The sequence below is a fragment of the Ursus americanus genome, chromosome 36 (genome assembly GCF_024610735.1).
Source record: "Ursus americanus isolate L20-20 chromosome 36, mUrsAme1.1.p, whole genome shotgun sequence".
In the NCBI taxonomy this organism is placed as follows: domain Eukaryota; kingdom Metazoa; phylum Chordata; class Mammalia; order Carnivora; family Ursidae; genus Ursus; species Ursus americanus.
The window spans coordinates 14,754,488-14,760,837 of record NC_142162.1 but is presented as its reverse complement, the minus strand read 5'-3'; the positions used below and the strand labels follow the sequence as shown (position 1 = coordinate 14,760,837).

Sequence of the window (6,350 nt, the reverse complement as noted above, 5' to 3'; positions counted from 1 at the left end):
ACTTCATACAGTTTCCTAACCTTGGATTACTCTCTGACATGTCCTTATAGAAAAATCAGACTCAAATCCTTTTTCTATCTCAAGTGGGTATGGATATTCAAACCTGTCCCAACAGTGAGGCAGTTGACAAGTCTGCTCTACAGCACTCATACAATGGAGGAAGATTTACCTACTTTACTTGCTAACCTGTATCTGCATAGGGAATACGGTTTCTATTTGATAACATCAGACAAGTTTAAAAAAAACCTTTTTGGAAAAAGATGTTTTAAGAGAAAAAAAAAAGGAGGAAAGAGAGGGAGAGATTTGAAACCAAAAATCAGTTCTTTATTGCGACTATATTGAAAATTTTGTTTTCCCACAAATTAAGAATTAAAATAACCCAAATGTGAAATGAATTGAAAAAATAAAAACCGCGTTACAGGCTGATCCTAACTTCCAGATGTGTAACAGAACAAAACATTACAGATATGCCAAACTAATTGTGCAGTAGAAGTAAAATAACCCTCCCTGTATGTTGCCAAGAGTGGCAATAGCTGGGATACTGGCTTGAGGTTAGATGTTGCAGGAAGCTTTGGATGCTCATTTAGTGGGTTAATTCTGAGGGTAGAACAGTTCTTCTCTTACCACCTTTGTTAGTTGGTAAGGGAAGAATTGGTTATCTTCTGAAACCATTTGTTTGATCTGTTGAATAGGGGTGAGGGAGAGCTAAAATTTTCGCCTTTTAAAAATTATGAGATTTAGCTAATTGGTGGAGAAATTATCTTTTTAATATCCAGGTGGGCAAGCACTCATATTGATTTCTATAAAATGAATTTTGAAATAGGTTTCTGACAATTTGTTCATTACTCCTGCATGACAGTAATTTCTAAATGACATTTTGCTCCTATTAGGACAAGAATTGATTGCAAAATTTTTAAATAGTAGCTTTTTATGGTACAGTTTACAGAACAAACGTGAAAGGAAACACCTTAATTAGGCACCTGTGAAATAAAATGGCCCACACTTACACTATGCGGAATCCTCAATGAAAGTTCAGCAGAGAGAATTTTTGATTGCTGTAGTTGAGTGTAACAGCAGAGCCAGATCACCAGCTGCCTGTGGAATCTGTAATAAAACAGGCAGGAGCTGCTTCAAAGAGAATTGATGCCATTACCTTCACCTATATTCTGTTGGCATTCTCTGAATTACCTCCTGACCCTCTCTCTCTTCACCTTTCTCCTGTGCATAGCCCTTGTATAACAAATAGTCATTTATTCATGCCTTTATGTATAAGGACTTTTGCTTGGACTTGTAACAGTATCTTTTCCAGCTAAAAAAAAATGAATGTGGATATGAGGAAAGGAGAAAGGAAATCAGGAACTAAATGTTTTTCTTCCCCTGTAATTTCTGTTTTATACAAGGAGAATTTACAGTGTAGGAAGGAATATGAAAATATTACATATTTTTTGCTACTTTTCTCTGACAGGCAAGTCATTTGCTGCAGGTGACTAGAGGTGTAGAGATTATTTGATTAGAAGCAGCTGATAATATGAACATGAATGATTAGGACAGTTAGTGACCAAAAGAATTCATTTTCCCACCATGAAAAAGTTAGGTAAGAAAGATCTTTGACATTATCTTGTGTTACTAAAATACATTATCATTCTTGCTTGGTATTTATCATTTATTTTTTCATTCATTTATTCACTCTATAAATATTTATTTTGCCCCTACTAAGGGCCAGCTCTGTATGTGGCACTGGAGGTAGAGTAATAAATCAGTCAGACATGGAGCTTACAGATATTGAAAATTACTTTAATAATGAATTATAATGGTGATGGAATTTTGAGGGAGAAGTACAGGGTGCTGTGTGAATCTGTTACAGATAAGGATGATCAAATTTAGTCTGGAGGGGCACCTGGGTGGCTCAGTCAGTTAAGCATCTGCCTTTGGCTCGGGTTATGATCCTGTGGTCCTGGGATGGAGCTCCATGTTGGGCTCCCTGCTCATTGGGGAGCCTGCTTCTTCCTCTCCCTCTGCCCCTCCCTGTGCTCATGCTTGCTCGTGCTCACACAGGCGTGCTCTCTCTCTCTCAAATAAAATCTTTTAAGAAAAAGATTATAGTCTTTTATATATATATAAAATCCTCCAAATCCCTTCTTCAATCATTTATCGACCACACAGTATTTACCACTATTAGAGATTTAACACACAAAAATGTAACATTTTTGTATATCTTTACATGAAAACATTTACAAAAATGCATACTGTTTTCCTAATCAATATTGGATTTCGTGGCTTGTATATATTGATTTATATATGGTTGGTTCAGTATTTTAACTACTATGTAATATTTCGTATTTTAACTACTATGTAATATTTCACTGAATGAATATAATTCAGTTTAGTGATACTCTTATTGATGAATCTTGAGGCTGTTTCTGATTTTTAATTATAAGGAATAGTTGCTTCAAGAATACCCTTATACAGATATTTTTTGGTCACATGCAAGAGAGCTAATGGGGCAGAACTAATATTTGAAGAGTTACTAATTTACGATTTCCAGATCAGCCAAAATTCAAGAGGTTTATGGACCTCAGAGCCCAGGTTGATAGAATAGACATCATTTGGAACATTTTTAGTATCATGGCCATTGAACAAGAGCTCTGGAAGGCTTCACACAGTTGAATGCTCTGGCCTAAAAGTAATACTCGGCACTTCCTCTCAGAACTATTAGGTAGACCTAGTCATATGACCTCGCTCAACCACAAAGGGAAGTATAATCCTAGTCTAGCATGTGCCAGGAGAGGAGAGAGAGGATATTTGGTAATCAACATTAATCATTACCATAAGCTCAAGCCATATCTCTATTAAAACCACCAAATCCAAAAGCAAACAGTTTAATTTCTATTTGACATATCTTGTCAGGATTGATAATAACCGCAAATAAGTGACATTTATTTATTAAGTACCTGCTGTAATCCCAACTCTGGGCTTTCTTCTCCCTATTTAATTAAATGTTCTCAGCAATCCTAGGAGGAAGGTAGTAGTATTCTTCCCGCTTTGCAAATGAGGAAACTGCTCTCATAAATGAGAAAGAATGCTCAATGAATAACTAGGTCGTAGAGCTAGGAGTGCTTGGTTGTAAACTTCAGATCCATCTTGGACTCTTCCCTCTAAGTAGTCTGCCTGAGTGAGTCCTCAAAGCCTCTGCTTTGGTCACCTTCTTGTCTAATGGAACCAGCAATGAAGGCCTTCCTCTGCCTTTCCTCTCTGTTTAAAGCCACTAGACTACTCTCCAGACCAGAGTTTAGCAACATTACGCTCCCACAGTAAGCATTCAAAGCACCTCAGCTTTCTAGTCCAGAGATGAAACAGCTGTTCTCTCCAAATGGCTTATACTGAAATGTAAATGAACAAGGACGTTAAAAAAAAGAAAAAGAAAATAGATTTAAGTTCTTGCCTTTTAAAATTTTTATCATTTCCCATCCAAGCTTACTGTTTTTGTTTAATCTTGCCATTCCTTTTCTTCTTCCTTGTATGCTCTTTTTCTTAGGGATATGCAAACTTTATTAGTCAGCTCCTCTTTCAAGCTCTGTATGCTTTTGTGTTTGAGAATTGGGAATCAGGTACTTTTACTGTTAGCCTCAGGGTGGATCTGAGCAGGAGGAAGCTTTATGAATAATCAAGGTTGACATCTCCAACGTTGTTCCTTCATTATAAATATTGTTAAAGGAGCTGTGACCACCATGGGCTCCCACTGAACAGAGTGTGCAGGGGGAGGCAGAGACAGCCTTTGATTTCAGCTCTTTTCTGGTTATCACTTCACTGATGACCCTGGAGTTGACAGGTCTCTTACATTTGGCTGGCTGTCTTTTTTTTTTTTCCCAGAAAGTTTCTCTTCAATTAGCGTAAGTGTTTGGTCTGCAGGAAGCTGCCTGGGTTCATCTCACCAACTCCAAAGGCTAAGGACCATAGTTAATATTAGTGCTTGTGAGTTGCCTTAGCCTGAATCCCTAATGAATGCTGAGCTGCTTTGTGACTTTAACCATTTTAGTTCCATTTGGATTATTATACCATCATGATCTTTTTTAGGAGGAAAACAAATTATAGTGCCCAAGGTCTTTGACCCTTCTCCCTACCTCCTGAGAAAGCTTAGGCTCCACAAATGTCTGAAAAGACACAAGTATTCAATCCATATCTCTACTAAGGTGCTCTCTCCCACTGGTGCCCTGTTAATGCCCAGTTATTATATGTCTGTATTAATAATATATATGTGTACATATATATATAATTAGCCATCCATGTTTTAGATTATTCATGTTGTCTTGACAGTGTGTTCATTTTCAAAATGGAGATGTGTGAACTTGAATTTATATCATACAAGTAAAACTTTGTAAATTTCCTCCCCAGCTCCATTACCTTCTATCCACTCCCAGTAGATTCACCAAAGAGTATTTATAGAACCTATTATATACTAAGAAATGATACGGACTTCGCCTCCTGTCTCAGTAGCCTTGTGAGGAAGGTGATATTGCTGTTCTGATTTCCTTGGAAGATTCAGACACCTTGACTTAGGGAGTGATGGGACTTGCTCAAAATTATACAATGAGGCATGGTTTGAAGCAGGGCCTCTACTTCAAAGCCTCTACTCTTCGCCTACTTCAGGTTTATTAGTAATATTTGCCATTCATTCATTCTGCCAACATTATTGAACATTTGTTTATGTCAGGCACCAGGGATTACTAAGACAACTAAAGCAGAGTTCTTAGGAGCTCAAATTCTGGTGAGGGAGAAAGCTCAGTTAACTGGCAGTAAGGGATACTAAATTACTGAGATATTTAACAGTGCAGGGGTTGAAATAGGGAACTCTGAGGGCATGGAAGAGAGCTGTTTCAACTTATTCTCAGGTCCTCAGGAAAGCCTTCTCGGAGGTAGTGGGAACGAGTGTGAAGCAGTTCTCAATAAAAAGTTGATGACCTTTCTTGGGTGGTGGCGAGAACAGAGAGTGTGCCATGAAGCCCTTGGGCACATTGTGAGAGTACAGGGTGGTAGGACCCTGCCTTCCTATCCTCAAATGCCACAGTCCCCCCTCTATTACATGCAAATCTTTGCATCTAATCATGTTGTTGCCAAGTCCCACTGCTGGTACTTTGTGTCTCAGCTAAATAAGCTGAAGAAGTCTTAAGGGGAAATTATCTACTGTGGACAGGTGTTCAAGAAATCCTCCTTGTGGGTGAATAACTTTGGCACTTGACTGCGCTATGACCCCCCCCCCCCCCAGCAGCACCCACAGCACTTACCAGGAGTACCGGGACCTGACAGCTCCAAGCACTGTCACGTAGTGTTGCCAAGACATGGGCGCCTGGCACCGTGCCCAGGCCCACTTGATCCAGATCCTGAAGGTGGAGGAGATTTCAGCCAGCCAGTGCTGCTGACTGACTGGCAGTCGAACAGTTTGATGATTCCAAGATCAAGTTCCCACTGCCCCACCAGGTCTTATATCACCAGCACAAGCCACGCTTCACCACCAGGAGACCCAGCACCTTCTTTTAGTGCAGAGCCTCCCTGTCCTCAGGTCTGCCCAAATAAACTTCTTGGGGAAAACCAAAAAAAAAAAAAAAAAAAAAAATGCTGAGAGCTGCTCTTATGTAGAGGGAAGGCAGAGGAAGATATGCCTTTCTTTTCAAGGCCCTTTTAAAACACTTCAAATACTTTTGAGTAAGCCCCCCAGAAAGTTTGATGTATGTGTACATATGTTGCTTGGGATTCAAAAAGCCACATTCCCATATGTAAAAATGCAGTCTTGTTTTGTAGGATGTGGGCATAGGGAAGACCACAGGAATAGCAGGTTTGAAGAGGAAATTCATGAGTTCAGTTTTGGATGTGTTGAATTGAGATGTTTGTAGGAAGTTCAGGTGAAGGTACACAAGCATTTGGCTGAGGAGGGGTCATCGCAGTTCAAGAAAGAAACCAGACTGGAGATGTAAATTTAGGAATTGTCATCATTCCGGAAGGCAGTGAAATCAGCATGCAAGCGGAGAGATGAGAAGGCCAAAGTTTGAATCCTGAAAAATATCAGTGATTAAAGGACAAGCAGAGAGAAGTTACCCTCAAAGGAGATTAAGAAGGAGTCCCCAAAGAGGAAGGAAGAAAATAAAGGGAGTGTGTTGTCAGAAAACCCTAGGGAACAGAACATTTCAAGAGGGAGGGCTTAATACGTCTAACATTGGTGTCAGGCATATAATTTTCGCTGACACATTCCATTGGATTTGGCATCAGGGAAGCACTGATAGCCTTTCTGAGAGCAATTTCAGTGGTGTGTGTGTCAGACTATCAACTGTAGGAGTGGGGGAGTGAATAGAAGGGTA

At 39.5% G+C, this 6,350-nt stretch overlaps 1 pseudogene; it reads left to right on the top strand.

The window, feature by feature from the left end:
• The first annotated feature begins 4,994 nt into the window (after nucleotides 1–4,994).
• LOC123788776 (large ribosomal subunit protein eL20 pseudogene) lies at nucleotides 4,995–5,535 on the top strand (annotated as a pseudogene).
• Nucleotides 5,536–6,350: the final 815 nt, after the last annotated feature.